The 25105-nt window shown below is 41.6% G+C and overlaps 1 protein-coding gene across 2 annotated transcripts in view; it reads left to right on the top strand.

Moving 5' to 3' along the window:
• The window catches only part of SPOCK1 (SPARC (osteonectin), cwcv and kazal like domains proteoglycan 1), a 566336-nt gene that overhangs the window by 265358 nt on the left and 275873 nt on the right, over window positions 1-25105 (top strand). The window lies entirely within an intron of this gene.

Here is a 25105-nt window from a genome sequence, read left to right as displayed (position 1 = left end):
CCAAGTCTTTGTGCCGGGACACACAACCTGTGTAGACTCAAAAGGGGGAAATGTGTGGCTGAGGAGCAGCCAGCAGGGGAGACTGACCCAGGTCTGTGCATGGACCATGCAAATAACCCGGGGAGACTGGCTCTGAGAGAAGAGGGAAGTCAGAACAAGAGACAGGTGACCACAGCCTATGTACGATGACAGTGTGAAGACTCCGTGAAGGTAGTGGTCATCACGGCTTCAGCCAAAAGTTTCAGGTAACCAACACGAGACAGATTCAGCCTGCTTTTGTCTAATCTCAGACACCATGGATTGAAAGATACATTAGTTTATACACCACTGGAAATAAATCAAAAAATTATCCAGTGCAAACCAAGCTGGCATGCCATTGATAGTTTTTTTAAAAAAAATCCTGATTTCATTGTTAAAATACGAAAAGGTAGCTCAGATGGTAAAAAATCTGCCTGCAGTGCAGGAGACCCGGGTTCATTCCCTGGGTCAGGAAGATCCCCTGGAGAAGGGAATGGCAACCCACTCCAGGATTCTTGCTTAGAGAATTCCATGGACAGACCATGGGGTTGCAAAGAGTTGCCAGATGACTGAGTGACTAACACTTTCACTTTCATATAAAAACACAGTAAGTATTGAGAGCACTCACGCGTTATTCTTTTCAGTCTCCCCATGTGACATGAGTGCTGTTACTCCTCCTGCGTTCCCGGTAAGAAGCAGACTCGCTGGAGTCAGTTGTGTAGGGTAGGAGATGTTTTTCTGTAAAGAGTTGGGTAATAAATATTTTAGGCTCCATGTGGTTTCTTTTACCACAACATAATTCTGCCCTTACAGTGTGAAGGCAGTTTCAGATGACATGCAAATGAGTGGGCATGGCTCAGAAAAACTTTATGGGCACTGATATTTGTATTTCATTGAATTTTCATGTTCATTAAACATTAGTTTTAACTTTTAACTGTTTCCATAGGTAAAAATTATTCTTAACTCGCAGGCTATACAAAAACTGATGGCAGACCAGATTAGTCCTGAGTGTCGCCCCTGGGCAATAGGTTTTGTCCCCTGGTCTAGAGTCATCTGGAGCCTGGGTTCAAATCCAGGTGTGTCTCCACAATCAGCTGTATTTAATAAGGAGAGGTAGCTAATTGTCAACTTTTTTGTTTTCAAAAAACAAAAATTTCTGTACTAACAGTACTGCTTACTTTAATTATGGAATTTGTTGAGTTTTCAAGGGAGGTCTGGTTTTAATTCCCTCCTAACTTATGTCATCTTAGCTCAGTGCTCATTATAGTTGGGGGATGCATTTTGACCTTCAAACTGATGGCTTAGAATTATAAAGTTATAACAAGTGAAACAAACTTGCACATGGTGTAAAAACTTCAGGTCCAAAGTGTGTAAAATGCAAAGTAAAGCTCTTTCACCCCTTCATTCTCTTTTGTTATGTAATTCCTTTTGCTGTAGATAACTACTGTGAATAGCTTCTTGGGTACCATTCTGGAAGTTGACTAGGTGACTATAACTGTGTGTATGTGCATATTCATTTCTCTCTGCATACTTTCTTTGTCATGGATTACATCTCTGAGAGCCCCCCTTATCAACTCCTCCATCAATACATTAATTTTTATGGATGTGTAATATTCTAGTGTGGATGTACTTGTGAAATACTGCTATTTATTTAACCATGTCCCCATATTTGGATTTGAGTCATTTCCAGTTTTTAGTTATTACTAAAAATGGTTTGTTGAACATTGCTGTAAGTCAGTTATCATGCTTCTGTAAGTATTTCTGTAGGATAAGTTCCTAGAAGTGAAGTCTCTGCATCAAAGGAGATGTGCATTTTTGATATGTTAGTTAATGTTTTTCTTACATAAAATTTCAAACACGTTATTCGCTGGAGTCAAGAATGTCTACAAAGAACAGCATTGCTGGTGGGGAATTGACTCCCTCTTGCCTCCTGTAATATTTCCAGATGTCTGTTTTTTGTTTGATGAGAAAATAGGTCCTGTTTCATCTTCAAAGCCATTAGTGGAGAATTAGTACATGGTGACATGGAGATTTTGGGCTCTGGATCTCATCATGATCTTTGACTTCTGTTTAAAGAACAGTCACTTTTTCTTTAAGAATATAAGAAAAGTGTTTTGGCCACCCTGGCCAGCATTCTCTGATGAAACAACAGTGGAGTGTGAAAACTGCAGTTAATCTTTACTTTTTCTTCAGACCTAAGGGAGGATTGTTAATAGCTTATACATCAATTAACCCTAGTAATTTTGAGTATTGCCTCCATGCTAGCTTCTGTACTAATCCCTTTATATGAGTTATCTCCTTGAGTGTACTCAGTGATCCTAGAAGCCTGGAACTCTTCTCGTCTCTCATTTCCAATGAGGAAACTGGGGTTCAGAGAGGTCCAGAGTCACATAGCAAGTAAGTTGTAAGGCCAGGTTTTGAACCTAGTACTGACTCTACAGCTCCCATTCTTGACCACCAACACCCTGTTTTCTATCGTTACTTCTTTAAAAATTGTGTAAATATCTTGTGCTCTGTGATAGGAATTGATCAGCTGGTAGTTATGGGGAGCCCATGGAAGTAGGTGCTGCTTCTGCGCGTCTGCCTTCAGCTTTACAGTTCATGATAGGATCAGGCTTTTTCAATTAGAATATGAGTTCCAAGGACAGGATGATATGTGACTTATACTTGTGACCCTAGCACAGAAGGGTGCTCAGTAAATTGATGAATGAATGAACGAGTTAGGCAAATCCATATGATTAGAGAACACTTTAAGTCTTTGTATGATTAAAGGCTAAGTGGTAGGTATAGAGAGTAAGATGTTATAAGTTTTTAAATGTAAAAAGTCTAGTAAAACTCATACTTCTCTATATTTTCTCACCTATGAATAAAACAAAAAAATAGTGAATTTTAATTTTATCTTGTTGAAACTTTGCTTGGTCGCTCCATTTTAGCCTCCATGTTATATGTGGGAAAATAGATGAGTTAATACAAAACTTTTTTTTTTTTCTAGAAATGATACATTTTGTGTATGTGTCTTGTGAACTTCTGTGGTGATGACTGGTTGTATAGCTAGGGTCCAGAAGAGGTGTATGTGCTAAGCTTTCTGCCCTCTGGATCATTCTGGACAAATAAGCAGAATGGATATTGCAAAGAAAATATGCAGTTGCATTAATTCCACACCATGGGGTGGTATGGGTCCTAATCAAAGCAGAAACAAAATTTCTGTGTGACTGGTGGCACCTAAACCAGCGGTGGGTATAACCTAGATGCCACCTGTGTGCACAGAAACTATGAGACCTCTAGAGGCTCCTCCAGGCCCCAGTAGGAGAGCTGAGCTCAACTACATGCCAGGTCCTGGGCAGGCACTCGCCTCCGCCTCGCAGAGCCCTGCCCTGCTCCTCCCACTTGGCCTTGTATGAGTGCTTTGGCCGCGTCCGCCTCTGCCGCCATGTTCCCCCTTCACTCACTGGTCTCTTCTTTGACCTGGCCGATACCTCTTCATCCTTCCGATAGTTCTGCAGGGTTTTGTTTGTGTCAGGTTCAGCTTCAAATGTCCGCCACACTGTAGGATAGTGGTTCTCCAATTTCAGTCACTAGCATGCTTGTTAAAACACAGATCCTGGACTCTATGTACAGATGTTAGTAGATGTATGGTATGATTTAGGTGGTTCAAGGACCCACCTAAGAACTGATATAGCAGGAGATCCATACATGCGATCAAATGCAGCTGCTTAGAAACCCACTCTGGTCTTTAGCTTCTTCTCCCTGACTTCTTGCTTCCACTTCCGCATCTGCCTCAACCAAAGGTTGGGCAAGCTTTCTTGGAAAATTTTAGGAAGGATGTGTGTGACACAATAAGGATGTGTGTGACAGAATAAGATCCAGAGTGGTTAGTGAGTGTGGCCATTCATGGCAGATTCCAAGTGTGAAGATCCCCTCAAACCACACTGTTCTCACCAATTATTATACCAGGGCCATCCATCAGATTAGAGAGTCCAACAAAAGTGGGTAACTGACTTGCAGATAAGAGAAGCAGTGAAATGTTTGGAGGTAACAGGTGAGGGTCTAGAAGCCATGGAGAAGAGCTGCAAGAACTGAGTGTTTAATTTAGGAAAAAGCCAACTTGAGAATGGAAGTGGGAGAGGATATGTTCTCTCTGTTTCTGAGAGGTAGAGCTAGTTAACGTGAAGATCAACTTTAGCTCAATGTGAGGGAAATGTTGGGCTTCCCAGGTGGCTCAGTGGTAAAGAATCTGCCTGCTAAGCAGAAGACATGGGTTCAGTCCCTGGGTCAGGAAGATTCCCCTGGAGAAGGAAATGGCAACCCACTCCAGTATTCTTGCCTGGGAAATCCCATGAGTAGAGGAGCCTGGCAGGCTACAGTCCATGGCGTCCCAAAGAGTCAGATATGACTTAGCAACTAAACAGTAACAACAGCAAGGGAAACTTAATTTTTTTGGTCTCCAAAATCACTGCAGATAGTGACTGCAGCCATGAAATTAAAAGACGCTTGCTCCTTGGAAGAAAAGCTATGACCAACCTGCTGCTACTGCTGCTGCTAAGTCGCTTCAGTTGTGTCTGACTCTGTGCGACCCCAGAGACGGCAGCCCACCAGGCTCCCCCGTACCCGGGATTCTCCAGGCAAGAACACTGGAGTGGGTTGCCATTTCCTTCTCCAATGCATGAAAGTGAAAAGTGAAAGTTAAGTCGCTCAGTCGTGTCCGACCCTTAGCGACCCCATAGACTGCAGCCCACCAGGCCCCTCCGTCCATGGGATTTTCCAGGCAAGAGCACTGGAGTGCATTGCCATTGCCTTCTCCGACCTAGACAGCATATTAAAAAGTAGAGACATTACTTTGTCAACAAAGGTCCATCTAGTCAAGGCTATGGTTTTTCCAGTAGTCATGTATGGATGTGACAGTTGGACTATAAAGAAAGCTGAGTGCCGAAGAATTGATGCTTTTGAACTGTGGTGTTGGAAAAGACTCTTGAGAGTCCCTTGGACTGCAAGGAGATCCAACCAGTCCATCCTAAAGGAGATCAGTACTGGGTGTTCATTGGAAGGACTGATGTTGAAGCTGAAACTCCAGTACTTTGGCCACCTGATGTTGTGAAGTGCTGACTCATTTGAAAAGACCCTGATTCTGGGAAAGATTGAGGGCAGGAGGAGAAGGGGATGACAGAGGACGAGATGGCTGGATGGCATCACCGACTCAATGGACATGAGTTTGGGTGGACTCCAGGAATTGGTGATGAATAAAGGAGGCCTGGCGTGCTGTGGTTCATGGGGTCGCAAAGAGTCAGACATGACTGAGCGACTGAACTGAACTAGATAGATTATGGAACAAGGGCTCAGAAGTAATTTAAAATGCTGCCAAAAGTATACAGTGATTAAATGGTTAATGAAAATTCAGATATTGATCAGATTCACTTTAAAACTTGAAGTGTGTCCACTGTGCTGTTTCCTCTGATAATTAGAGTTGTCTGTAATGATGTAGGGTGTTTGTGGGTGGCTGAGATCTCATCACTGACTTATTGATGTAGAACGAGGAGACCACAGAAAACCTCAAGGAGTTCCTTGTACTGTTAATAGGTATTAATTATTAATACTTATGTGTGTATGTATATTGAGATGACACTGATTTAAACAAAATAGATGCTTTATCTCTAGACTTCTCAGACCCTTTAATACACTAACGCACACTGATTCTCCAAACATGTGTCCTAGAAGGTGATTCCCAAACTTAGTTGATCATGGATTCCATTCCTGAGGAATATCTCAGAGCAGTTAGAGTTCCTTAGAAGGTGTTTTTCTTTTGTTTGTTTGTTTTACAAAAGTGAGAGAGTTTTACACTTCGGAGATTTCATGATTGGGTCCTCTGACCACAGATCCTTTGGATTCAGTTCTGAATCAGTCGCTCAGTCGTGTCCTACTCTTTGTGATCCCACGGACTGCCAGGCCTCCCTGTCTATCACCAACTCCCTGAGCTTGCTCAGTCTCATGTCCATCGAGTCGGTGCTGCCATCCAACCATCTCATCCCGTCATCCCCTTCTCCTTCTGCCTTCAGTATTTCCCAGCATCAGGGTCTTTTCCAGTGAGTCAGTTCTTCACATCAGGTGGCCAAATATTGGAGTTTCAGTGTCAGCCTCAGTCCTTCCAATGAATATTCAGGGTTTATTTCCTTTAGGATGGACTGGTTGGATCTCCTTGCAGTCCAAGAGACTCTCAAGAGTCTTCTCCAACACCATAGTTCAAAAACATCAATTCTTTGGCGGTCAGCTTTCTTTATGGTCCAACTCTCACATCCATACATGACTGCTGGAAAAGTCATAACTTTGACTAGATGGACCATTTTTGGCAAAGTATCGTCTCTGCTTCTTAATGTGCTATCTAGATTGGTCATAGCTTTTCTTCCAAGGAGCAAGGGTCTTTTAATTTTGAGATTGCTGATGTCATTGTGATTCTGATTTTATAACCAGCTGGGTGGCTTTGCAAAGCAGGAATCCTCTGCCCCAGGTGATTTTTTTTTTTTTTTAACAAAACTTGTTTTTTGACCCCACTAGTTCTTGATGTTTATGTTGCCCTCAGTTTTGCTTTCCTTTTAAAGGAGCAATATTGAATGTGTAATTAATTCCCTTTCCTGCTTATGTCCTTAACTATTGATTAGAACCAACAGTTGGTATAATAATCATTTGAAGTATAATTATTTCTTATAAATGTTATATGAGTCCTGGGAATGGCCTTGTAAAGCTCCAGAAAGTAATGGAAAGATACTTACAACCATTTTTTTTTCCATTTCTAAAACCAATTATTTTTTTAAAATTGCTTTTCAGATTGGCTATTAAGTTGAAAAGATCATTGATTTTTTTAATACTAGCATCAAGGATAGTCCTAATGAAACATGATGTGTTTCCAATTAATTATGTTAGCCCTCACCTGGCAGCATAGTACCAATAATGTTGATTTTGTAGCTCTGCTGGGACAAGTGGTCTTGTTCACTAATATTCTCTTCAACTTCGTGGTGGTTGGAAGGAGAAAGTGAATATCTTTTAAATTTAAGTCCTTATAGGATTATTTTGTATTACACAGAGTTTACTATTAGACCTTTAAATTTTCTATCCAATTTATGAGCTATTTTCTCATGATAAATGCAGGTTAACTTTGTCCTGGACACTGGCAAGCTAGCACATTAGCATTTAAGAAATAATTTATCAAAGGTCTTTGTTGATAATCTGGCTTCCCCACTGTATAGGGGGTTTGATCTTTAGTTCCCAGGTTGGAGGACACTCGGCCAAGGTGACAGGTGCTGGCACCACAGAGCCAGCATCCGGTGACAAGCCTGCCGGGGCCAGCAGTCATGGAAAGCCTTGCCCAGTGGGGTCATTGGCAGTCATAGTGCAGGTCTGGCAGCCTCACTTCCTTTCCTCTGAGTGTTGGCACCTCCCTTTGAGGGTGGAGTAAAGTGTTGCTGACCAGGCTCAAGTGGGACTCCATCTTCTGGCAGGAGACTCTGAAATTGAGACCCACAGACTTGATAATCTCCTGGTTTTAAGTTCAAGGCTGCTCAGTCCATTTTCTAGTTCTTCTCTCAGAAGTCAAGTTTTCCATTTTAGTGCCATGGCTTTTAGAAGACACCTAGAAATCAGCCCAAACTTTGCTGATTCCTTACAAATACCTTAAAAGTTTTTTTTTTTCCCCCAGTTCTGTTCTTTGTCTTTTCTCCTAATGTCTTTCATTTTGTAAACCCAATTGTGGAAGCTCTAGGCTCAGTTACCTGAAGGACAGTGTGTTTCCCAGCATGGTCTCCTAGTCCCAGCTTCAATCTGAATTTTGTACATGTTGAACTTTGAAGGTTCCTTTTCTGTGAATTCTAGTGCCACGAGCAGTCTCTTAAATCCCTCACTCTGTGTGTTTGCACACCTGTATCGAACACAATATAGTTTCTTTATAGCCAACATGTTATTTTTATGTGCCTTACTTTATTACACATGAAATGAAACCATCTCTGACATTTTTTATACGCACTGAATTTTTATTAGAGTTATATCTTTCATCAATAATAACATAAGCCGCAACACCCTTCTCTCGAATATTTACTGAGATTGCTGCTACTGTTTGCAAAGAGTGCTGTTGCCACCTTATTAGAAATGGTTTCATCCTTATTGCTTTTATCTCGTTAGATAATCCTTTAATCCCTGTTTATTGCCCATAGATTCTGACTCTCCTTGCCAGTGCTGTGAATGCAAGCTCTCGGAACAGGGTGGTGGGCAAAGCTGGCCCACTAGTTGATCAGTTTCAAGTCATTACTGAAGCATTAGTTCTGGTGGCTGCAGTGATTAGAACTGGAGGCCTTGTACCTGGGGCCAGCCGTGTTCATTCATAATAAGGGATTTAGCAGATATTTATGCGAGCAGAAAATTGAATCAGCAGCGCCATCAGTGCATTAAATTATGGCATTTTCCTGTAGAATTCCTGTATAAAAGTATAATAGCAGATTTGGACAGGATCATTTCTTATGCAGGTTAGTTTAGGTTTTTGGTAACACAGAGAGATAGGAAGTTTTCTCCATGAATAAGTCCTCCACGATCTCAGAATCTCCATACCAGTTTGTTCTGGTTGGTACCCACATACAGATGTGCCAGTCCACATTTAGATACTAACCATTTTTCCATTGATTTGGGAAAACCACCTTCTTGATGATGTCTTTGGTTCTAGGAAAATGGGACTGTAAGCACAAGAAAACGGAAGGGCTCTAGTGCTCCATTTAAAATATATTAATAAAACCCTAGCCTACTTTTGATATTTGGGGGAGCTTTAGTGTAATTTTGAGAGATATAAAAGAACTCCTGATTACATGGTACCCAAGTATCAGTGTGCTCTTCCCTCAATGCTACCTGTGATGAAAAAGAGAGCAGGGGCTCGAGAGGGAGCCAAGAGCAACCTCAGAGGCTCAGCTGTTAACTTGGATGAGGGACCTCCTGGGGCATATTTGGATAACAGTTTCTAAAAAGTCACCCTATGAAAGGTGATCACATTCATTTTTATTTTCTTTGTTCTTTGCATACAAATTTTAAATAGGGGATGCATTCAGATGGTTCAGAAATAAAAATAAATAGGAAGGAATAGAGTTAAAAAAAAATCTCCCTGTGCCTAATTTTCTCACCTGTTAACTACTGTTATTAGGTTATTTTGTATCCTTCTGGAGATATATTTAAGCTTTTATTATATAGTTTGTGTGTGCACATATATTCTTAAAAAAAAAATAAAAGGATGTTATAGGCAGTATCCTCTACCTGCTTTTTTACAAGTATGAATATATCTTAGAGATCTTTCTAGTTGTGTACATAGACACCATTGTTGTCTCTGTGTGGTATTCCAGTGTACAAATGTTCTGTTTATTGAATCAGTCCCCCTTTGAGGGACATTCAAGTTGTTTCTAGTGTTTTACTATCAAAAGCAGTGCTGGAATGAAATACTGTGTCAGTGTGACCTTGAACACTGAGTGCAAGGTCTTCAGTATGCTGAATCCTCAGGAGAGAAATTTGTGGATCAGAAGATAAATGCACTTATAATTTTGATGACTTATAACGTTATCAAATTACTCTCCCCCAGTAATGGTAAATATTTGAGACTGTTTCCAAACAGCCTTGACAATAGGTGTAGCTTTTTGAGTCCTTTACCCATTTTTCTAGTAGGTCCTTGGTTTTCTACTTCTTAGGTTCTGAGAGCTCTTTATATATCAGAGACACTAGCTTCTTGCCCTCTAATTTGAATGCAAATACAGGATTCCCACTGGTGATGTTTGCCTTTTGATTTGACTTATCTTATGTGCCAAGGTAAAAGCTTCATTTGTATGTGTTCATGTTTATTGACCTTGACTCTTGTAAGTATCTGGATTTTTAGGTGAGACTCAAAAGTCCTTTTCAACTTCCAGGTTAATAAGGAATTTTCTCATTTTTTCCCTCCCATCATGTTTCTACACACTTGGCATTTATTTTAGTATATACTGTAAGATACAGAAACCACTTTTTTCCGTCAAGCTGTTATTCAGTTGTCCTTACATCACTAGTTCAATATATATATTTCCCCCCATGATATGAGATGCCCACATTTACTAAATGCTGAATTTGTATTTGAATTGACTTTCGGACTTTGCATTCTGATCCATTTGTTTGTCTTTATAGTCACGTTGCAGGACTGATACCTTGCTGCTTTAACATTATGGCTTTATAATATGTTAGACTCTGATAGGGCTGCCCTTCTTCACTATTCTTCTTTTTCAGTCTTATATATTTTTTCTTTTCTTGATAGTCTTACATATATTTTAAAAAATATGCTCAAAGATAAACTTGGGCTTTCCAGGTGGCACTACTGGTAAACAACCCACATGCCAATGCAGGAGATGTAAGACACACAGGTTTGATCCTTAAATCAGGAAGATCCCTTGGAAGAGGGCGTGGCAGCCCTCTCTAGTATTCTTGCCTGGAGAATTCCATGGACAGAGGAGCCTGGCAGGTTACGGTCCATGGGGTAGCAAAGAGTCAGACATAACTGAAGCAAGAGCATGAGCAAAGATAAACTTGTGTAGTTCTCAAACTTAAACCAGTGTTTTAGGTTTACAAATTACCTCTAAGAAAAAAGGGACATCTCTGTGAGTTTGTCTTTCGGTCCAGGAAAAGTATTTTCTTATTTGTGCAAGTCTTCCTTTGTGCCCTTTAGAAGGGCTATAAAGTTTTATGGGTTTGTACATTTATTATTTAGTCAGTTCCTTGATATTTTATTCCATGTGTACTATAGTAAAAGTGAAAGAAATTTTTTCTTGGAGTAGATGAGTAGATGTCCTCATTGGTGGAAGTTTATATGCAAGGATATTATGGGTATCTTCAAGTTGATTTTTGTATCTTGCTAGTTTTTTGAATTGTCTGATAGGTTTTAGTTGGTCTTATTTTTTGGCTTTTCAAGAGTATATGCATCTTGTCCTTAAATAGTCCTAGTTTTATCTACTCTCCCCCAATTTTTATACTTCTTAAGGCCTTCCTAGATTTCCCCTCATACGACGTGAAATAATGGTGATAGTGAGCACCCTTGTCTTGGTCCTGATTCTTATTGGCTTGTGTTCAAGTGTCACCTCATTAAATATGATTCTAGCTTTGGAGCTGAGATAAATATATTTTATGTTAAAGAAGTGTACATTTATTCCTGTTTGATTGATTGATTAATTGTCATTGTTAAGAATAGTTGTTGAATTTTGCCTAGTACTTATTTGCTGTCTATGCAATGGTTACATGACTTTACACTTGAGCTTTATTAAGATGATGAGCTAGTTTGATGGACTGACTAGTATTGAGCAAGCACTGATTGTATAAATCCCACTTGGTCATGATGTAATATTCTTTTATTGTGCTTCTTGATACCATGTGCTAATTTTTTTTTGCATTGATATTCATGAATGAGATTGATCTTGAGTTTTCTTTGATGCATTATAGTTTTGAGGTACTTACTTTATGTAAAAACTTTCTTTTTGTGTGAAGGAGTGTTTTCTAAGCAAGTTCATACTGTGAACAAAATTTTAGGAAACATGTTTGACTTAAGGGAATGAGTAATTTCCTAAACTGCTTATGAATATGTTTGTGTATGTGGGTGCCAATTTAAGCTACTAATAAGGGTAAGCTTTGTCTTTGGGGAGGCAAAGTATAGCAAAGAATGTATTAGCAATTTTAGTATTAATATTTATTATTAGTATTTCTATTATTACTAATAAGAACAAGATTGATAATTAGTTAAACTAATTAGTTTAGTATGTAGTAGCTTCACTTTACATGTATTAGCTAATTTTAATCTTCTGTAATCCTTAAAAGAGTAATTTCTTTTAACTTGTGGAAGAGAAAACTGCCTTGAAGAGGTGAGCATGACTTGGCCAATATCACACAGTTAGTAAGGGATGGAATCACACTTTAAACCTAGAACTATCTGACCTGGCATGTGTATGCCTAACCTCCATGATGAATTGTTTTTAAAATAAATTTGAGTTGGGATGAGGCCCAACAATCTGTGACTAATAAGGCCTTGAGGTGATGTTCATCTCCATGCACTGAAGTTGGAGAACCACTGCCTTGGGAGCTGCAGGCTATTCTTCCTTTCTGCAGTCTGAATTTCTGGAGTTGTTAGCATGTTGACTGCATGAATAGGGCAAATATTCTTTATTTTCTCCATTTACTCTTTAGAAATAAAGGCTAATCGTTTGTTTAACACCTTGTGGTTTGCACACAAAAGGGAATATTTGCTGAGCTGAGCTCCCTAGGAAACTTGTGAAAATTAAACATTCTCATGAAATGTCACAGCCTCTGTCCAGGCAGAGATCTTAAGCAAACTAATTAGCCTTCGTTTTAGGAGTGTGAGCAGTCTGAAGATCGGTGTGTTTTGTACATATGGTCCTTATGCAGGGTGTACTTTGCTGGGACAGTTTGTATAGGAAAGGGGCTGTGAGGGCAGGATCCCAGCAGTCTCAGTGCTCTGCCTCTGGCAGGCTCACAAAGACTTTGTTCTGTTTCCCTGAATGAGTGAATGCCAGGAGGAAGGTGAGATGATGGCAGGCTGCCCACTTGACCTCATCTCCACAGTGCCACCAAACTGAGGAAATAATGATAATTCATTTAGCCTAAAAGGCTCATGCCAATTAATGATTTCCATGCAATTGCCTGTTGCTTGCCCTTCCCTTCCAGGTGCAGAATTTATTTCATTGGCGTCACTGATTTACAAAAGGCAGACTGCTTGCAAGATAATTGGGTAAAGTCATTACAGAGGGCAGTGTGGCTGTGAGCTGGAGCGCTACTAAAGTGGTTTTTGGTAACATGCCTTTTGTCCCTGCATTACTTGTCACCCCAGAGTAATTAGATCAGAGTGGCGTCAGCTTAGGGTTGTGAGGGTGCTGTGAATTTACCAGTGACTCAGTATAATTTGCTGAAACTGGCTTTTAATTATATTCAGGCATCTTGTCCAGTTCTAGGAGACTGCAGACTCACATGTTTCTGTGCTTGGTAAGTGTTTTCCCAGTGGGTGTATGCACACGCTCGTGCGTGTGTGTGTAGTATATGTATGTGTATGGTGTTTGTGTGTGTATGTATGGAGTGTGTATGTGTAGGTATGGTATGTATGTGTATGTATATATTTGGGATATATGTGTGTATGTATGGTGTGTGTTTGTGTATGTATGGGGTCTCTGTGTGTTTGTATGTGAATGTACAGGGTGTGTGTATGTATGATGTGTTTGTATGTATATGTATAGGGTGTGTGTGTTTCTGTGTGTATGATATATGTGTACATATGGGGTCTCTGTGTGTGTGTGGATACATGGGGTGTGTGTATATAGATATGGTGTGTGTGTGTTTATGTATGTATGTATGGGATCTCTGTGTGTGCCTATGTGTGGTATGTGTATGGTGTGTGTGTTTGTGTATATGTATGGGGTTTGTGTGTATGTATGGGATGTGTATGTATGTGTCTGTGTGTGTTTTTATGTATATATGTAAGATGGGTTAGGATTGATGTGTTAAATGAACCACTTCCCATGATCTGCAAGTTGTGTGTATCTGTGTGAGCTGACTCTAAGTAAACCACACCCCCAGCATCTGAGTCAGAAACAACCACACCCTCAGTCCATATTTCTTTTGATCTGAGGTCTGAGGGCTGAAGACTGGGGTTGGCAGAGCTCAAGGAAGCTCGGGGAAGCCTGCACATACATGCACCAGTGCACAGACTGCTTCTAGTGATTACTTTATCTGGTATGTTTCTCTTCTCAGCAGTTGTCATCAAGGATCGGGTTGAAACTCACAGCTAAAGTAAGGCTTCAGGATTGTAGGAGTGGTTATTTTATTGAGATTCTACTTATGACGCATTAGCAGATGATGAAATTACTGATGAATTTACTGATGACCACTGGGTAATCTGGACACAACCACCCAGACATCTGCTGTGTCTGTAGGTGGTGCAGTCCCTCTAAGGTGGTCACATGTCATCCAGCAGCACAGAGCCTTTGGCCCTGGTTCCTGTGTCTAGATGTTTTAAGAGCAGCCTTCAGGATTTTTTTTTTATAGCATTCCCACATCCTTTCTCCCTTGACACAGAGGAACTCGACTGAGTGACCCTGGGTCTTCCTGTGGCCTCAGATCCCGCTTAGCCAAAGACATAGCTCTGAAAATCTCATCTCTGGGTCACTGCCTCAGAGGCAGATGCAAATAGCTCACTCTTTCTAGTCACTTCCATGGCAGCACTGTCTCTGTGATGGAACAATATGGACTTAGTGAAGCACTTTCAGGTCAGCAGTCGTTGGGCCAAAGCCCTTTCACATCAGTGTCATGTCGGCCTTACAGTAAAAGATGTCCAGCTGTGTGATGGGCCATTTTGTTGGAAATGTGTTTGGTATCCAGCAGTCGGATTCTATTTCATTTGCCTTAACTTGGTGAAAATGAACTTGTATGTTGGGATGCTTTTAGATTTACAGAAAGGGAAATCTGAAGTATATCTGCAAAGATACACAGGGAGTCTGTGTATTCCCATCACCCAGTTCACCCGTGGATTGTTGCTGCTTAGTCGCTCAGTCGTGTCTGACTCTTTGTGACCCCATGGACTGTAGCCCCTCAGACTCCTCTATCCATGGGATTCTCCAGGCAAGAATACTGGAGTGGGTTGCTGTTTTCTTCTCCATCACCCATGGATAGCATCTCCATATAACCATGGTACATTTGTCAAACCTGAGACACTGGCATTAGTACATGACAGTTAGCTTAACTCCAGATTTTCATCACCTGGTAAAAGCAGTGTTTTCCAGTGTTCTCCATGGTAAGGCTATTTTCCCCTTTCCTTACACTCTTCTTTGGCAGCAAGCCACTACTTGTAGTCTACCCTCAAGTGGGGAGGGCAGGAGTTAAGCCCCACTTCTGGAAGGAGCAGTATCTACATATATTATTTGGAATTTTGCTGAAAGAAAGATTTCACTGTCTCTCACTTTTATTTATTTTTAATTTTTTTAAGGTGAATTTTTTTTTTTTTTTTTTGCTTTGCTGGGTCTTCCTTGCAGTGCAGGGGTTTCTCTAGTTGTGGTGGAGGCTTAGTTGCCCATGGCATGTGGGCTCTTAGTTTCTCACCCAGGGGCTGAATTCATGTCCCCTGCACTGGAAGGTAGATTCTTAACCACTGGACCACCAGGGAAGTCCCCTCCCTCTCACTTTTAAAAAGATGTAAAGATATTTGGTGCAACTTCAAGTCTGGATGAAATGGCATAGACATGTTTATCCCTGCTTCTCTCTGCTAAAAGTGACAATAACCCTTGGAAAAAGCATTAAGAGGCAATGGAAGGAGAACTCTGAAAGATGGCAAGAGGAAGGTGTGATGGTTTGGGAGCCAGGGCTGGAGGAACAGCACACTGGCCGAGTGTCGGATGGCCTTTCCTGACCTACAGCTTAGCACCAGAAAGCAGCCCAGGTAGGCACAGCCCTCCCTTGACACGATGAAATTTACTTCACCAATACTTGGTGAACCCAGCACCTTGGCTCCACCAACAGTCGTAGCTGTGGGAAGTGTTCATCTTCCTTGCTGGTGCCTGAAACTCCTGTCTCTCACCAAGGGATACAAGAGTGGCTGGGGAGGGGGGACCAGCAAAACCGGCCCTTTTACAACATGTGGCCTGACTTGGGAAGCTTTTTTGTTCTCCCCTCCCCTACCGAGAGACACCTGGATGGCTGGAGGATGCCTCCCGCAACAAGTACTCAGCTGACACCTCTTCATCCTCATGACCCAAGACTGTCCTTCCCAACCAAGAGAGACCAGTGGTTTGGACTGGGGAGCCCCTTGCTTTGAGGAGTGAGGCAAGGAAGTCTGCTCTCACCACTGTTATTCACCCTAGTACTGGAAGTGCTGGTGGTGGGTTAGTCGCTAAGTCGTGTCCGACTCCTTTGACCCCAGGGACTCTACTCCATCAGGCTCCTCTGTCCATGGGATTCTCCAGGCAAGACTACTGCAGTGGGTTGCCATTCTCCAAGTGGGTTTCCTTCTCCAAGGGCTGGAAGTGCAAGCCATTGCAATAAGGTGGGGAAAAGAAAACACGTTGGAAAGGAAGAAATAAAACTGTGCCTATTTGCAGATGACATGGGGTTATATGTAGAAAATGCCAAGGAATAATTTTTAAAGCCTCCTAGAACCAATAGGTAAGTTCACAAAGATCACAGGATACAAGATGAGTGCACAAAAATCAGTTATGTTTTTGGATACTAACAATGAATATGTAAAAACTGAAATTTAAAACACAGTACCATTTATGTTGACTCCAAAGAAATGAAATATTTATACATATACTTGAATCATGCATAAGATCTGTATTCTGAATAGTACAAAATATTGATGAAAGAAATCAAAGAAGACCTGAACAAATAGATATATCTTGTTTGGGAGCCTCAGCATAATAAAGATGTCCATTCTCCCCAAATTGACACACAGGTTTAAAGAAATTTCTATCAAAATTCCAGAAAGGATTTTTGTAGATGTAGATAAGTTTATTCTAAAACTTATATGGATAGGCATAGGCCCAAAATAGGTAAAATGATCTTGGCAAAGAAAAATAAAACAGGAATCCCTCTACTTTATATTAAAACTTGAAAGAAAGTGAAAATGTTAGTTGCTCAGTCATGTCCAACTCTTTGCAACCCCATGGACTGTAGCCCTCCAGGCTCCTCTGTCCATGGGATTCTGCAGGCAAGAATCCTGGAGTGGGTGTTCCTTTCTCCAGGGGATCTTCCCACCCTGGGATCAAGCTTGGGTCTGATCTAAGTTTGGATCCAAGTCTGATCCAAACTTTGGGTCTGATCTGCATTGCAGGTGGATTCTTTACTGTCTGAGCCACCAAAGCTTACTGTATAGCTCTATATAGCTATAGTAATTGGGCAGTGTGGTATTGCCAGAGGGATAGATTTGTGGAACAGAAAAGAAAACCCGGAAATATAGCCAGACAAATGTGCTCAATTGATTTTTGACAAAGGTGCAGAAGCGTTTCAATGGAGGAGAGAAAACCTTTTCAACAAATGATGCTAGAACCATGGTCATCCATGAGCAAAAATCCTAAACCTAATATATTAGTAAAAATTCACTCAAAATCGATCATGAACTCAAATGTAAAATGTAAAGCCATACAGACTTCAAGAAAAAATATAGGAGAAAGTCTTCAGGATCTAGGACTAGAGAAAGAATTCTCAGATTTGAGAACAAAAGCATGATCCACAAAAGGAAAATTTGATAAATTGAACTTTATCAAAATATCAACAATTGTAGTCTGTGAAAGACCTTGTTAGGAAGATGTAAAGATAAGCTATACACTGGAAATACTTAGCTCACACATCCATCAAAAGACTAGCATCTGGAATATATAAAGAACTCTCAAAACTCAGGAGTCAAAAAACTGGCAAGCCAGTTAGAAACTGGTCAAAAGTCAAGAAGAGACCTTTCACCAAGCGAGGGGGTACACAGATGGCAAATGACCACATGAAGTGGTTTTCAGTATCATTAGCCATCAGGGAAACACAAATTAAAATATCTATGAGATACCACTGCATACCTACCAGAATGGCTAAGATGAAAAAAAATAGTGTCAGGATCAAATTCTGGTGAGGGTGTGGAGAAAAAAATTACTTGCAGTTGCTGGTGGGAAAGTGAAATGCTGTAGCTGCTCTGAAATGCAAATGGCATACAGCGCAGCAATTGCATTCTTGGGCATTTATCCCAGAGAAACAGAAACTTGTGTTCATATAAAAACTTTCATGAAATGTTTTTAATGGAAGATTGTTTTATATGAGTGGCCAAGACTGAGTGTATAAGAAATAATCTAAGTCAAATTAATTTTATAACCATTTACTTTAAAAGCATAGTAAAAAAAATTATATATATGCATATATACACATATACATATATATCATATATATATACATATACATATATATATACAGTAAAGAAAATTATAGAACTCATATATATAAAAAAAATATATCAGTTTCCAAATGGCCCAATGAGTCCTACCACTTTCTTTTCCTGTTATTCTCCCCTGATTTTTATTAAGATAGAATTGATATGTAGCATTTTACAAGTTTAAGGTCTGTGTGTGAATGTTTATAGCAGCTCTGTGTGTAAAATTCCAGCTAAAAACTGGAATCAGGTCAGAGGTCCTTCAGTGAGTCATTGTTAAACTATAGAATATCCACACCGTGGAATGGTACCCAGCACTGAAGTAAGAAGGTACTGTTAACATAAGCAGTGGTGTGGATGAATCTCCATGTGTTTTGCTAAGTGAAAAAAGCCAATCTTGATAGGTTACATGCTGTATGGTTCCATTTAGAGACAATATTCTCAAAAGGCCAAAATTTTAGAAATGAAAGAAAAAGTAGTCATTGCCAGTGGTTAGGGATGACTAAGAGGGGTCAGAGGGAAAAGGGTGTGGTTATGGGATGGTGATGCCAGAGATCCTTGTGGTGATGGAGCTGTTGTGCATTTTGACCGTGATGGTGGATACACACATATACATGTGATGAAAATATATAGAAGTCAACATATACAGTGCAAGTAAATTGGAGATATCTAAGTAAGATGGATGGAAGGTATCAATGCAAATATCCTAGTTGTGATTCTGTCTCATAGTCTTGCAAGAAGTTACCATAAGATGAGACTGGAGAAATATGTATGGGTCTCTGGTTTATTGCTTATGGTTGTTTATGAATCTACAATGATTTCAGTAAAAATTTTGATGAAAAAAGATATCTGATATGATGGAGTCAAATTTAATATATTTTGAAAGCATTTCAAAAGCATTTAATATCTTTTGAAAATGTTTCATAGTCCTATGAATTTTTCAGAAAAGTATATAGGAAAGGATTGAGCAGTACACCATCTAAAATTCCCTTCTCAAAGTTGATAGATTAACAGAAATTAATATATGTCCATTTTATTCTGATCCAATGACTTAATATGTTTTTAAATGAAACAACTTTATTTTTCTTCTTACAAAAGTACTAAAGATTCATTGGTTTGAAATTTCCAAGTAAGCCCAAAGAACAAAATAGATATTGCTTATATGTATTTGTTTTTAATGGCCATCAGGCTGCAGTCCTGTAGTCTTTTGCTCTCACTGTTCCTTTTGTTGTGGATGAGTGGGGTGACCTTTCCTTTCCAAGTAGAGTCCCCAAGTCCTTGAGTGTGAAGGTCTTTATCCACTGAACTGTGTCTTTGGGGATGCTGTTTGTTTGAGACAGGCTCTTGCATAACATTTTAGAAGCTAGCTGCTCACAAGATAAAACGAAATAAACTTCCTCCACGCCCTTAGCAGCCTGAGCTAATAGTAGGTGGTAACTCAAGGGGTGCCAGTGGATTTTTGCATATAAAGGGAGATGGGGAGAGCTTAGTGTCCAGGGTATCCAATTCTGTCTATGATGAGCCCTTTTCATTATAAGGGCTTCTCTCTTGCTTCTTTGGAGTAGAGCGCTGGGGAGTCACGGATTGCTTTTCCTTCAGAGGCAAAAGTCTGCCTTTGTTGCCCACCGCTGGACATGGGTTTGAGCAGACTCTGGAAGTTGGTGATGTACAGGGAAGCCTGGCATGCTGCAGTCCATGGGGTCACAAAGAGTTGGGCACGACTGAGCTCAACTGAACTGACTCTACAGCAAGCGAGCTTCCTAGGTGGCTCAGTGGTAAAGAATCTGCCTGCAGTGCAGGAGATCCAGGTTTGATCCCTGGATCCGGAAGATCCCCTGGAGGAGGGCATGGCAACCCGCTCCAGTATTCTTGCCTGGAGAATCCCATGGACAGAGGAGCCTGGCGGGCTACAGTCCATGGGTTGCAAAGAGTCAGACGTGACTGAAGCAACGGAGCACACGTGCACACCCTCTCCAGCAATGGCAGAGCTGCTCCCAGTGTAATTCCTCTCCTCTCTGAGCCCCTGTCCTGGACATCTATTGTTTTGCCTGCCCAGAGCAGTAACCATCTCATTTACTTTTCTAGGAGATGTGTCTTTCCTCCTCTGTAACCTTGTGATTCAAATGAGAGTGTCATCTTCCCCTAGAATCTGTGCCCCTGATTGCGGTGGAGCCTGGGCACTTCCATGCTTCCCTGACCTAGTGATGAAACAGCCCCTGGTTCCAGTCACCCCCAAGAGTAGCTATCCTTTGAGCTGGCTGTTTACACAAGAGAAGTGTGTGCCTTGGCTTAGCTACTTCATGTTGAGTTTTCTTTGCCCATGCGTTCAGGTTTCCTGACTCATACTCTCTCCAAGATCTATATTGATTATTTTCTTTCCTGTGTCTTCCTGTTTTTAGCTTTAAAAGGAGAGGCCAAAATAAGTTCCTCATTTTATTTTGTTCAAGTTTCCTGCCGTGTCCCAGACAGGAGCAGTTGACGATTTGCTTTGTGTGTCTAGCGAGGACCAGGGGCTTCTACAAGAGTGACTGCAGCCTCATAAGAATGTCCCCCCCGTCAGAGTTAACAGTCAGAGTTAACAGGCCCGGAGCAGTGCAGCTCAGGCTGCTCCCCGCGCCTTTATCTGCAGGGTATGAGCTCATCTTGTTGCTGAAGAGACTGCTGTCATCACCCAGTCCTAATGAATCCATGTATGGAGACTGACGAGTAGTTGCAGAGGTATATTTAGATTGTTCCTAAAATTCTGACATTGCTAGGAGGTAAATCCATTATCTGGGCAAGAGCTTCTACGTAGTAATTAAACTGAAAATATTATATTTGTATATGCTTTCTGCCCCTTGGCAAAACATGTTTAAAATATTCACAGAAGTGATTTTTTACAATCTTTTCACTTTGGTACTGCAGTTCTACTTGAGTAACACACAGGCAGTATTCTGAAGATGATCAGTATTTCTGTCCGTTGGATGGGGTTGGGTGAGGTCTTACTTCATGGTGTGTATAATCTGAGTCTCACTCAATTGGCCTGGGAGCCACTTCTACAGAGGGTGGGCCGCTGCAGTCTTCTCACTCCTGAGGTTTGGTCAGAGCCTTCCCTCCTCTTGTACTAGTCATGTGCCCTTTGGAAGTCCCCAAGCTTTTTTGAGTCTTTCAGAGCATCTCAGGTCAACTGGCAAGAATCAGAAGGCTTGCACTTTGCTGCTGATAAGTGAGAAGGGAGGGTGAAAAGAAAACAGGCTTGGTTTGCTCATCATTGCTTTTTGGTCTCATCAGCCTTGTTAAAGACATGGAATTTACACTTTTTCTGTGTTGGGCACTGATCAGGAAAATGTCCAGGTGACAGAGTTTTGTGGTTCCTGTTCATAGGCGTATCAGCCTCATAATAGCCCCTATTAATTATGGAAGCCCCCAGGAAATAGGACAGCAAAGATCCAGTGAATGGGAGTATCTGAGAGGCTTGCTGGCATGTCACAGATCTGCTTAGTTGTCTATAGTCTACAATTATGATAGTATTGGCTGTTGCTGCTTTGCTTCTGTAAGCCCTGTGATAGTTTGCCTGATTGTGAAGCCCAGGGGTCTGTTCTGAAGCCAAAGGCCTTTCTTCCAAGAGTGTTCCTAGATTTAGGTCTTTGCCTTTGTTCCCTTGCCCTGTAGACACTGATGCACAGGTTGGCTTGTTCTTTAAACCAAAATGGAAGGATCTCAGACTCCTTTGCAAATCTCAACACCTGTCACTAATGTGGGCAATAGATGCCAAACTCTCAAAGATTCTTGTTTTATTTTGATTCTTCCAGAGCCAAAGGATCATCAGGATTTCAAGATGCAATGAAATGATTGACTTAGGTTGTAATATGGCAAATAATTCAACTTGCTATCCTTAGAAAGTGCTTCATGAGACAGTGCCAACTGGTGGGATTGAAGCTTTAGAAAACAGCCACCACTTTCAAATTTAATTTTTTTTCTAGAGAGCAGAAAAATCTATCTTTTTCTGTCAAATGAAATTGCACCTAGGACCTAGTACATACTACTGACTAAAGCAGAATTTCTACAGTTAACCTAGCCTTGAGCCTACTAGAGTTGATCTTAAGCACTTTCCTGGTTGCTCCAGGTTTGCAGGTCCTTCCTTTGAGGGCTGCTGGCTTTGCAAGTCCTTCTGCACTCCCTTAAAAGCTGAAGTCTGAGCAGCCCACATAACACAGAGTTGGCATGGGGTAGGGTTTTCTAATTCCCTGCATGCTTTGAACCTGATGCACTGCAGCTGCTCTGGAGACCCTGCTGTATCCCCTGGTCACAAATTTTGTTAGAAGTCCTTAGTCAAAATGGCTCACTTTTCAGATGGACGAAGAGAGGCTCTGAAAGGGATGGGGAGGTGCTCAGAGTTACCTAATTTCATTCATTCTTTTGGTGCTTTGTTCATTCATTGGTAAATATTCACTGAGCACCTATTACACAGCTTTATTGTGTTCTGGAGATACTCTGGCCAGTAAGTGTCCTTGGATTCACACAGTTTATAATCAAGGTACAAATAATTATCAGAAACAGGAAGACTGTGGGAGGTGTATAAGTCAGTTTGGGCTGCTCTAACAAAATAACATTGACTGGGTGACTTAAACAACAGACATTTATTTCTCATGGTTCTAGAGGCTGCAAGTCCAAGGTCAGGAGGTCAGCAGCTTTGGTGTCTGGCTTGCAGGTGGCAGCCTTCTTGCCATGTCCTTACATGGCAGACACAGTGCTCTGATGTCTTTTCCTTGTCTTACAAGGGCACAAATCCCACTCTGGGGCCCTACCGTCATGACCTTATCTAACCCTAGTTATCTCCTGAAGGCCTCATCTCCAAATACCATTGTATTGGAGATTATTATTTTGAGGGGTGGGGAACACAATTCAGTGCATTGTAGGCACTATTGAGGCATATAGTAGTGATACTTATACTAGAAGGATAAATAGGGGCTAAACATGCTGAGAAGGGAGGAAAGGGAGTCTGTTCACAGTCCCAGAGATGGGAGAGTCCTGGGCCCTTGGTACCATGCTGCGAGCCCAGGGAGTGGGAACGGAGGACATGTACGCTGTGGAAGTACATGAGAGTCTGATCTTTTGGACTCACACCATGCTAGAGGTTGGTCATAACTCTGAGGGAGGTGGTGAAGCATGGTGGATACAGGGTGACCCTGGCTTGGTGTCACTTTCTTAGCATTAAAACCCCCGCCTGTGCCTGTGGCACTTTATGGCCCAGCATCACTTACTGAGAATAAATGTAGATGCCTCTGCAGATGCCACATCAGCCCTCAGGGCAGGAAGATCAAACCACAATGTATGTGGTAAACAGATTAATTTGGTCAATAGTTTAATTCTGGCAGCCGCCGAATGACATTATAAAGAATGCAGTGGCATTTCTACTGGAAATGTCTGCCATCATTTTCTTCTTGACATGAGGAAAATAAAAGCTCCCCAACTCCAGGAAGAATTAGCATGAAATGTGCCCATCAATCTCCCTGTGAAGAAACATTAGGCTGCGGCATTGTGTGCACATGAAGGAGGAGACTGTCTTGGAGCAGGATGGGGTACAGCCCACTGGTGGTCTTGCTTCTGGAACACCCCCTCTTCTTCAGGGCCTAGCGGTGGTCTGGATGTCCCTGTTGGGCTGTGGCCTTGGGTCAGCCCTGCACTGCAAGTTGCAGGAGTACCTTGAGGCACCTCCAGTGGGAGCATACCTGCCTGTCTGCCCCCATTCTGGGTGTTCACCTGGGGATTCCCTCCTGGTTTTGTCAAGGACTGGGCTCCAGCTGGTTCTGAGTTTTTCAAAGCTGGCTTTTGTTTGCACATTTCCCTTTCTCAGTCCTTGAGCTCGTCTCCTACATCTCCTTCCTTTAGCTCCGTGGTTCTCAAAACATGGTCCTTGGACCAGCGCATCAGACGTGCCAAGTCTTGAGTTCTACTTGAGGTGTACTGCATCAGCATCTCTGAGGAGGGGGTCCAGAAACCTGTGTTTTAACAAGCTTTCCATTTGGAAACCCCTGTCTTAGCAAGTGTGTGTGCTAAGGTGTCCTGCTTCATGCTTTGGCATACATGGGTATGGAAGGTCCCAAGTGTGTTGGAGTGTATGTGCTGTTTCATGCCTCTTGATATTTAGTAGTGATGTTGATGATGACAGCCAATGAGGATGGAGCCTGGAGTGTGTCAACCACTCTGCCAAGCATCATGCATGTTCTCTCATTTGATTTCCATAATACCCTCTATCAGGTAGTTACTTTTACTGTCTTTAATTTATCATGAGTTAGAGTGAGGCTTGTTGTTGTTCAGTCGCTAAATTGTGTCTGACTCCTTGCAACCCAATGAATTGCAGCATGCCCTCAGGCCTCCCTGTCCTTCACTAGCTCCCCAAATTTGCTCAAGCTCATGTCCACTGAGTCAGTGATGCCATCTGACCATCTCATCCTTGGTGGCCCTCTTCTCCTTCTGCCCTCAATCTTTCCCAGCATCAGAGTCTTTTCCAATGAGTCAGTCCTTTGCATCAGGTGGCCAAAGTATTGGAGCTTCAGCTTCAGTATCAGTCCTTCCAATGACTATTCAGGCTTGATTTCCTTTAGGATTGACTGGTTTGATCTCTTTGCTGTCCAAGGGATTCTCAAGAGTCTTCTCCAGCACCACAATTTGAAAGGATCAATTCTTTGGCACTCAGCCTTCCTTATGGTCCAACTCTCACATCTGTACACGACTGCTGGAAAAACCATAGCTTTGACTATACGGACCTTTGTCGCCAAAGTGATGTCTCTCCTTTTTAATATGCTGTCTAGGTTTGTCATAGCTTTTCTTCCAGTGAGCAAGTGTCTTTTGATTTCATGGCTGCAGTCAGCATCCACAGTAATTTTGGAGCCCCAAAAAATAAAGTCTGTCACTGTTTCCATTGTTTCCCTAGCTGTTTGTCATGAAGTGATGGGACTGGATGCTATGACCTTAGTTTTTTGAATGTTGAGTTTTAAGTCAGAGTGAGGCTTATAGCAGCTAACTAACTTGCTCAAGATTGCCTGGCTAGAAGGTGGCAAAGGGGGAACCCCAGCACAAGTGTTCACTGTTTCACAGCCTATACTCCTGGCACTGCAGCCTGACCTTCCTCTGGTTCTGCTCAGGTACTGGTCCTTCTGGGCATGGCCACTCTCA

Source organism: Dama dama, chromosome 9 (assembly GCF_033118175.1).
Source record: "Dama dama isolate Ldn47 chromosome 9, ASM3311817v1, whole genome shotgun sequence".
Taxonomy (NCBI): Eukaryota; Metazoa; Chordata; class Mammalia; order Artiodactyla; family Cervidae; genus Dama; species Dama dama.
Note: the sequence above shows the minus strand (reverse complement) of the source record. Positions and strands in the feature narration are given on the sequence as shown.